A 10,706-nucleotide genomic window follows, 5' to 3' on the forward strand; every position below is an offset into this window, starting at 1 on the left:
CGCCGTGGCTTCTGGTAGTCCCTACCAGCCTTCAAGAAGAGATTATCCAAGCCTGCCACGACGACCCGACTTCAGGACACCTCAGTTACGCCCGGCCACTAGCCCGAATTCGTGAAAAATACTAGTGGCCCAAGCTTCCGAAGACCGTCCAACTCTACACACGATCGTGCCACGAGTGCCAGCGACGCAAGAAACAGTCGTCAAAGCCAGCAGGTCTTCTTCAGCCGATTACCCCGCCAATTAAGCCCTTACAGCAAATCGGAATAGTTTCGCTGGGTCCTTTTCCACCATCGACGATGGGGAACCGCTGGACAATCGTCGCAACAGATAATCTTATTCGTTACGCCGAGACGAAAGCCCTTCCGTCGGGGACTGCTGTCGAAGTCGCCAAGTTCTTCATTGAGTCCATCGTCCTCCGGCATGGCGCCCCCGAAGTTTTGATCACAGACCGAGGGTCATCTTTCATGGCACTGTTGACCCAAGAGATCCTTCGTCTAAGCCACACGGACCACCGTCGAACAACTGCTTACCATCCACAGACCAACGGGTTGACAGAGCGGCTCAACAAAACAATCGCCGACATGGTCTATGTACGTCGACGTGGAGCACAAGACCTGGGACGAAGTGCCGCCCTACGTCGCGTTTGCCTACAACACAGCAGAGCAAGAGACCACAGGAGTGACGCCTTTCCAGCTAGTGTATGGCCGGACGGTGACGACTATGCTAGACTACATGTTGCCGCACGAGCCAGTCGACGACGGGAGCGATGACGCTCAGGTGGTTACTCAACGGGCAGAAGAGGTTCGCCAACTGGCCAGACTACGGATTCAAGACCAGCAACATGTCGACGCCGGCCGCTACAATCTTCGCAGGCGTGACGCCTACTTTCAGCCCGGAGACCTGGTATGGGTGTGGACATTGATACGGCGCCGTTGTCTCAGCGAGAAGCTTCTCAAGCGCTACTTTGGTCCCCGAAGGAAAAATCCATCAATGTAACCCTGTTTGACAGTCAATGTTTTCTAGTGGAGCGTCGACTGTGCCTGACTGTACGTCAAGCATGTCTGATTGGCCAACAAGTTACTCTGACCGACAGTCAAACTCCAGTCAGACTCCGCTTGTCGGCTTTCTGATGGTTTCCTGGTGGCAGTCGGCCGCCGCGAAATGCCATCAAGATGTCTTGGTGGCGATTCTGATTGTTCATTGATTGTCTCTGACTGTACGTCAAAAAGCTTTGACGTGCAGACAGACGTACGCCGTGAGGGCGGTGAGGGCCGTGAGGGCCGTGAGGGCCATGAGGGCGGTGAGGGCGGTAAAGGTGTATCCACACGACGGACCAAATTGCTGTTTTGGTCCGCGGGCCGCGCATCACGTGATCTTACGTCACCGCTTTTCGAGGTCCGCCGGCGGTCCGCGGCCCGCGCTTGTGAGAAATGCCAAGCCAGTTTTCTCGCCCGGACCTTGGCGGCGGACCACGGCGTTTTTAGTATAATTGAAGTGCTAAGTCTGGCAACAAGCTGACTTTTGTTTGGATTGGAATCCAAATCCAAAGTCGTGTTCTTTTGGCGCCAACTGTTGAAGACGAAGACGACAAACCTTTTGTTGTGCGACGATGGCGGCATGGTGCAACGATGCAACTTTTTACTTCATTGCGCTCGTGGAGCGATTTCCCGCTCTGTGGGACAATAGATGCATGCCCTTTCCGGTTCACTTAAGTCCTCCTCGTCTTCAATAGTCAACGCCAAAGCCACCGCGGCCAAAAGTCTCTTTCGTTCAACCTCCATCTTGGCTCCTTACAAATAGCCTCAAAGCAGCTCGTTGCACGCTTTTGGCGGAGCTGTGAGGTCGAGGGTTAGACCGGCCCGTTCACTCTGTCGTCTGCTCTTTTGGTCCGCCGTGTGGATGCTCATTGCAGCCGGGCGGCCCGCGGGCCGCGCATCACGTGATCTATCGGTCCGCGGCCCGGTCCGTCGTGTGGATACACCTTAAGGGGTATGAGTAACGATTGGTGTAATCTGAGCTAGTTGGTTACTCATTATGAAAAAAACCAGCTGAACTAAGGAAAAGGTAGAGATAGAAAGAAAGACACCCGATCGCTGGACTACCAACTGTTTTTATATATAAACCTCCTCTTCATCCTCTTCCTCTCCTTCTGCATAATTCACTTCGTTCCCCCCTTTTCCCCTTTGTTTTACGTTTTATTTTACAAGATGTTGACCCCCTCGGAGAAATAGTTTTTCGGTGCGCAACAAGGTGATTGAAGGTGCACTAACACACCCATCTCCTTTTTCTTCTATGGCAGCAGCTTCTAACATCTCCCGCGCGAGCTGGCTTTTGTGGCGTGCTACGATGTTAACTTGCGCGAGCTTCGCCGTGCACTTGCATGCTCGGCAATGCGCAGATAGGTGCCCCGGCGCTGTCAGGTTCTTTAGGTTGGCTGCGTGCTCACGTGTACGCTCGTTGATGCAGCGTCCCGTTTGCCCAATGTAGCAGCGCCCACATGTCAGTGGTATGCTGTAAACAACCTCTTTTTCGCACGAGGCGAATTGTATCTTGTGCCTGGTGTTACATTGACTGATCTGGTTGGTCGATGACTGGTTGATCTTCCGGCACATTGAATACGCTTTGTTGGGTGCCGAGCACACAACTTGCACGTCTTGTCGCCTGGCGATCTTTTTTAACTTGTGGGTAACCCCATGTATATATGGGACCACCACAAAAGGTTTCCTTTCATGTTTCTTTTTTGCTTGACCTGGTGCTGGAGTTTCAAAAAGATCATGTTTGTTGGAGGTACCAGGCGCGCTCGAACAAAGGGTTTCTTCCCTTCGAGTCCCAGCATTCCAAAATCGTCAAACAAGGAATAGTCGCCACGGCCCTTCTGGCCAGCCTCAAAAAGACTTGCCCCCACCAAATACAACAAAGCTTCAATACACAAGTTTCAAGACTTCAGGACGCCGGTTACCCAGAGTCTTTATTGGCCTCCAATTGCGAAAAAATCATTCGCACCATCAAGAAGAAAGACGACCCCACAGCAAAAAAGAAACATGAAAGGAAACCTTTTGTGGTGGTCCCATATATACATGGGGTTACCCACAAGTTAAAAAAGATCGCCAGGCGACAAGACGTGCAAGTTGTGTGCTCGGCACCCAACAAAGCGTATTCAATGTGCCGGAAGATCAACCAGTCATCGACCAACCAGATCAGTCAATGTAACACCAGGCACAAGACACAATTCGCCTCGTGCGAAAAAGAGGTTGTTTACAGCATACCACTGACATGTGGGCGCTGCTACATTGGGCAAACGGGACGCTGCATCAACGAGCGTACACGTGAGCACGCAGCCAACCTAAAGAACCTGACAGCGCCGGGGCACCTATCCGCGCATTGCCGAGCATGCAAGTGCACGGCGAAGCTCGCGCAAGTTAACATCGTAGCACGCCACAAAAGCCAGCTCGCGCGGGAGATGTTAGAAGCTGCTGCCATAGAAGAAAAAGGAGATGGGTGTGTTAGTGCACCTTCAATCACCTTGTTGCGCACCGAAAAACTATTTCTCCGAGGGGGTCAACATCTTGTAAAATAAAACGTAAAACAAAGGGGAAAAGGGGGGAACGAAGTGAATTATGCGGAAGGAGAGGAAGAGGATGAAGAGGAGGTTTATATATAAAAACAGTTGGTAGTCCAGCGATCGGGTGTCTTTCTTTCTATCTCTACCTTTTCCTTAGTTCAGCTGGTTTTTTTCATAATAAGGGGTATGAGGGCCATGAGTGCGTGAGGGGCGTGAGGGCGGTGAGTGGCGTGAGGGCCATGAGTGCGTGAGTGGTGTGAGGGCCGTGAGGGCCGTGAGTGGCGTGAGGGCTATGAGTGCGTGAGGGCCGTGAAGGCGGTGAGGGCCGTGAGGGCCGTGAGGGCGGTGAGGGCCGTGAGGGCCGTGAGGGCCGTGAGGGCGGTGAGTGGCGTGAGGGCGGTGAGTAACGTGAGGGCCATGAGTGAGTGAGGGGTGTGAGGGCCGTGAGGGTGGTGAGGGGCGTGAGGGCCGTGAGGGCCGTGAGTGGCGTGAGGGCCGTGAGGTTCAGTGAGGGTGAGTGAAGGGCTGAAGGTGAGTGTGGCTGTGAGGGTGAAGGTGAGTGAGGGGCTTAGGTGAGTGTGGCTGTGTTGGTGAGGGTGAGTGAGGGCGACCTAAAATGCCGACCTCTGGCGAGGGGCACACCCAGGAAAAGGCGGCTTGTCCCCTGGCGGGGCGCTGAAATCCGGAGGGCCATCCAACATAGGCAGGACACTAACTGCGAACATCGCCGGGCGCTAAGGACGCTTGGAAAAGCACCAGAAACACTGCGACTGTGGGAGAAGTGCCAGGCATTCAAGGCAAATACCTACGATATTATTAAAGGGAAAAGGCAATCGCATGACTGCAGAAAGGTGGCATATATCAGGAAACGTGGAAGAAAATCTGGAGAGACGTTTAGGTGCTATATTGGCACTCTAGACGGAAAAGAGAGTACTCCCCACCTGATAGATGACGAAAACAAAGGTGAGGTACAAAAAGTGGAGAACTGAAAATTCTTTTCTTATGCGAAATTTCTCGCGTCCCATAAACACATTTGAATCATACAAGATATATAAGAACATATAAGAACCATATAAGAACCATATAACACCTATATAAGATATATAATAATATGCAAGCACCATATGAGAAACCTTGAGAAGTTTCTTATACGGTTCTTATATATCTTCTATAGTACTGATATAGTTTTTATGTAGTTCTCATGTGGTTCTTACATGTTCTTATATATCTTGTATGATTCATATGTGTTTATTGGACACGAGAAATTTCTCATACAAATGACTTTTTTCACTACGGGTCTTGGACGAACACCTTTACACCTTGTTTACCATAACACAGGAGGGCAACGAGCCGGACAACATGCCAACTACATCAACAAAGGACAGCCAAACAACAGTTCGACGAGTACGGGTCGACCGCGCACTGGCGCGGTTAAATGGCAGCGCTGCACCGGGCCTGGGTGGAATATCGGCCTAGGCCCTGACGCACAGGAGCAATTGGTGCACCTCTTCAGTCGTATATGCTGCGGAGATGGCCATGTTCCCAGTGACTGGAAGCACGGTCGAGTTAACTTTATCCCCCCCCCCCCCCCCCCCAAAAAAAAAAAAAAGAAGGCAACTAGCAATTGCTGCGTGATTACGGTCCACTTACCGTCACGGCAGTGGAATACCGATGGTTCGCGGCTACAATCAACTGGCGCGCCGCACAATGGGCTGAGGTAGCCGGCGTGCTTACAGAACTGCAGAACGGCTTTCGAGTTGGCCGCTGGCTGGATGGCAATCTGTTTGGTCTGACCCAATGTATAGAGATTGCACGAGCAGAACAGCGGACACTAGTATTCTGTTTCTTGAATATTGCCAAAGCCTATGACTGTGTCCCTCATTAGATGCTGCTCGACAGGCCACGACACCGGAACATGCCTGGAGCATGGGTGAGCCTAATCCAACGATTATATGATGGAAATCGTGTAACAGCATCATTCAATGGCGTGAAATCAAGCGAAGTTGAAGTTGGAACGGGATTAAGACAGGGCTGTCCATTAAGACAGGGCTGTCCAAACAAAAAATTATTGATTGATTGAACATGTTATATGAAAGAAGAAAAAAGTAAAGCGCGTACGACTCTCTTTAAAGGGACCATGAAGGCAGTTTCGAAGTTTTATTCGATGATTGAAATGGATGTCAGGCACGTCTCAGATACTGTTGACCAAGTTCTAGCCCGAACAGAAGTTTGGGTGCCGCACCAATCGAGCAAACAGGCGCGGTAATAATAGCGCCGGAAACGATGCCTGAGACCCCACCGAGGCGGCGGCAGAAAGGTGAACTAAAGTGCGCCGTCGAAGCGTGACGACAACGAGCCCCTCGTCTGGCGATTGGTTCACACGATAAACGCGTTCTTGGTTTTGATTTTGGTGGTGAGATGTGATGAGAAATTTTTATTTGAACGTTGGATAATCTGTGGAAGTTGTGGAATTGTTGGGAATTGGGGTGTTGGGAATTGGTAGGTTTGATACCGTGTATAAAAGCATAATCTGAAGCGACACCTCCGTTTGTCACTGGTTGAACGCATTCCGCACTGGTACCTCGGGCGCGTAACAAGCATCGAGCAACCATGGCAGCAGCGGCGGTGGCATACGGTCAGCAGCTAAACAGCTTGTACATTTTCTGCAGAACGTTGGCTGGCCCGTCAGCAAGATCAAGTGAGCATCACCTGTGCGGGAGCACTTTTCATCGCACCGTCACGTTTTCAAGCCAGCACGCGCAGCGCTGTCATCCGCGGCGCTACTGCAGACAAGGACAGCCCAGCTGATTGGTCCGCCAGCATCGTTACCACCAGCGAAAGCCCACAAAAGGACGGCATCTCTTCTTCGGCCACTTCACTTGGCAGCAGCGGCGGTGGCATACGGTCAGCAGCTAAACAGCTTGTACATTTTCTGCAGAACGTTGGCTGGCCCGTCAGCAAGATCAAGTGAGCATCACCTGTGCGGGAGCACTTTTCATCGCACCGTCACGTTTTCAAGCCAGCACGCGCAGCGCTGTCATCCGCGGCGCTACTGCAGACAAGGACAGCCCAGCTGATTGGTCCGCCAGCATCGTTACCACCAGCGAAAGCCCACAAAAGGACGGCATCTCTTCTTCGGCCACTTCACTTGGCAGCAGCGGCGGTGGCATACGGTCAGCAGCTAAACAGCTTGTACATTTTCTGCAGAACGTTGGCTGGCCCGTCAGCAAGATCAAGTGAGCATCACCTGTGCGGGAGCACTTTTCATCGCACCGTCACGTTTTCAAGCCAGCACGCGCAGCGCTGTCATCCGCGGCGCTACTGCAGACAAGGACAGCCCAGCTGATTGGTCCGCCAGCATCGTTACCACCAGCGAAAGCCCACAAAAGGACGGCATCTCTTCTTCGGCCACTTCACTTGGCAGCAGCGGCGGTGGCATACGGTCAGCAGCTAAACAGCTTGTACATTTTCTGCAGGTTAGTAATTGAACTTCTGCTTTTGGTTTGTACTTACTGTTGTTGCTGCTGCTGCTGCTGCCTTGCTTGCTTCCAACTGTATTGTTTACTTACTTTTTTTTTGTCATTATCTGGAATATTGAATTTCTTCCGGGGAACTCTAGAATTATTTTGTAATGGCGTCTTGCATCGGTTGTGACGAACCAATTGATGAAAGGAAAAATTCAGTGACATGTGTGGAATGTAATTATTTATACCATTTGGGAGCCTCTTCAGGTGTCTCTGAATCAACTTACAAATCGAAAGGTGAAACATGGCGAAATGCATGGCGCTGCCCGACATGCAGAACAGCTAAGTCAAGGGGCAGTCAGAGTGGGAAGCAGAAATCAGATGACAGCGATGCGACCGCTATACTCGCTGGAATTCATGAAAAACTGGAGTCGCTCATGTCACTAAAGGCAACTGTTTCTGCCATCGAACTGTCTGTGAGCATGATGTCGGCGAAATATGACGAGGTACTTCAACATATGCGTCAACATGACACCGACATAAAAGATCTAAAAAAAAGGGTGACAAACATAGAAAACCGTGACAGAGAAATAAACGTTCAACATATTGCCCAGGACTTGAACGCACTCGAATGGCAAAGTAGGAAAATGAACCTTGAGATACACGGAATTCCAGTGTCTGAGCACGAGAACCTTCTCGAAAAGTTAAACCAGGTCGCTGTAAAACTGGACGTGCCGGTACTTTCCGAGATTGAGGTTGTTGCCTTGCACAGGCTACCGGCGCGACAAGACAAAGTGCCCGGAATTATCGTTCGCTTTGCAAGACAGGACACCCGTGAACAGTGGTTCAATCAACGGAAGAAACTAAATCGCACAGGAGAAGACGCATACATTCTTGAGAACATGACTACCCAAAACCGTGCTCTGCTCTGGAAAACAAGAGAATGGGCAAAGCAAAATGATTACCGCTACACGTGGCACCGAAACGGTAAAATTTTCGTGAGACGAACCGACGGTGATAAGGCCATTCTTATCAAGAGCGAGATGAACTTGCAGCATTTGAACTGAATAATGTTACTGTTTTTTTTTTTCTTTCATGACTACTTCCATAAAAATTATGCCAGAGCCGAATTATTTTTTGGCCTCTGAATTAAAATCCTATCTCGGGAATGAGTATAGTAAGTCATTCAAATGTGTCCATTTAAACACTCGTTCAGCTCGGAACAAAACTGAAGAGCTTGCTTTATTTTTTAATGAATTTTGTTTTTTGTTCGATGTTATTATGTTTTCAGAAACATGGTATTCAGACGACAGTGATGTTTTTTGAACTGCCAATGTATAATGGATACTTCCTGAATAGAACAACTGGGCGCGGAGGAGGCGTGTCGTTAATGCTTAGAGATAATATGTGTGGTGAGGTTTTAGAAGAATACTCGATCATTAATAAAGACTATGAAGTGCTATCCCTGCTTGTGAACAAAAATCTTATCTCTGTGGTTTATAGGCCACCGGACGGGAGTTTGACGTCTTTTTTTGCTTTTCTAGAAACATATTTTAGGTTCGCAACAGAAAACAGATATAATATTATTCTGGGGGGTGATTTTAATCTAAATATGCTTCAAGACACCCCAAATAAAAGACAATTAGAAGTACTGATTAACAGTAGTTGTTGTACGAATGTCATTACCTCACCTACCAGAATTACAGCAGAATCATCAACTTTGCTCGATTTGTTTATAACAAGTTTTGAATTACCCTGCGTAAAATCGGGGATAATTAGTACAGATATAAGTGATCATCTAGGTATATTTTTGTGTGTCAAAAAAGAAATATCTAAAACTACAAGGAACAGATTTCGAGGATCCTTTCAGAATATTACTGAGTATAACCTTCGTGAATTTAGGACTAAAATCTCGGAACTAGACTGGAACGAAGTCTTTAATGAAATGAACGCTGACGAAGCGTATAATTTGTTCTTAAACAAATTTCAGCAACTATATAAAGTGTGCTTTCCTTATAAATCTGTTAGATTGACCAAAAGAAATCGTAAACCATGGGTAACACCAGAGCTTCTTATTAAAATTAATAGAAAAAATGTTTTGTATAAAAAGTTTGTGGAAACAAGGGAGCCTGAACACCTTAAAGTTTTCAAATCATATCGAAATAGACTTACAAAGGAACTAAAAACAGCTAGAGCAAGGTACTTTAGTAACTACTTTATATCATCATCAATGAGGACAGACGTCACATGGAAAAAGCTTACCAATGTTCTAAATCGTTCACATAACATAAAACATATCCAAAAAATACGCCTGAATGATAGGGACCTAACGGATCAAGCACTAGCAGACGCTTTCAATGATTATTTTGTAAACCTATCAAGAGATGATCCCGATACAAATGCTTGCGCGTATATCGAACACAGAAGTAGTAGCTCTATCTTTCTTCAGCCAGTAACTGATAATGAGGTGACACAAACATTTTTATCACTAAAGAATAGTAGCAGCTGCGACGCTGACGAGTTACAAATAGGTCCGATAAAATACGTTTTAGATCTCATATCGCCCTGTTTGACGTATATCTTTAATTTGTGCTTGTACAATGGGGTATTTCCCCAAAAAATGCAGATTGCGAAAGTTAGCGTTCTCTATAAAAAAGGTGACAAGAATGATATAGGTAACTATAGGCCAATCTCAATTTTACCAGTGTTTTCAAAAGGCCTCGAAAAAATTCTACTTTCGCGTATGGTACATTTCGCAGATAAACACGGTTTAATCTCTCCATCACAGTTTGGGTTTCGCAAACACCGTTCCACAGAATTGGCACTCCTGGAGCAAAAAGAATACATCTTGAAAAGCTTTGAAGAAAAAAAAATGACTCTTGGTATTTTTATTGATTTCAGCAAAGCATTCGATCACTTAAATCACAGTCTGCTACTAAAAAAATTACAAATGTATGGATTTCGTGGACATGCATCAACTCTCATAACATCTTATCTTGCACATCGTAAACAGTACGTTCATATAAATGGTTATTCATCTGACATTAAACCCATTCTATCTGGCGTTCCACAAGGAAGCATATTAGGTCCCTTCCTTTTTAATTTATATGTTAACGATATTGTCAATATTAATAAAAGTGTTAAATACGTAATTTACGCTGATGATACAAGTTTATTTTTTACCGGTAACTGCTGTCAGGAACTAGCAATAAAGGCAAATCAAACGTTGAAAGACCTCGCTACTTGGAGTCAATGTAATGCTTTAAAAATAAATGATAACAAAACAAAAGCAATTTTATTTCGCCCAAAAAGTAAGAATGATTATATAACTACTGATATTGTTTTAAATGGAACCAAAATAGAGATTGTATCTAGTTTTAAGACACTTGGCGTTATATTCACGGATCGAATGAGTTGGGATGAACACGTAAATTATATTTCGGTAAAATTGTCACGAGTCGCAGGCTTAATGTATCGTCATCACCATATTCTGCCCACAGATGTAAAATTAATTATTTATAATGCATTGTTTCTCTCCCACATTCATTATTCTTTCTTAGTCTGGGGTACTACTACAAATACAAATTTAAACAAAATACTTGTGATACAAAAGAAAATATTGCGAAGTATTTGTAACGTGTCATACGATCACCCTAGCGAACCTCTCTTTAAACGTTTAA

This window comes from Ixodes scapularis, unplaced genomic scaffold (genome assembly GCF_016920785.2).
Source record: "Ixodes scapularis isolate PalLabHiFi unplaced genomic scaffold, ASM1692078v2 PGA_scaffold10__122_contigs__length_95168666, whole genome shotgun sequence".
Lineage (NCBI taxonomy): Eukaryota > Metazoa > Arthropoda > Arachnida > Ixodida > Ixodidae > Ixodes > Ixodes scapularis.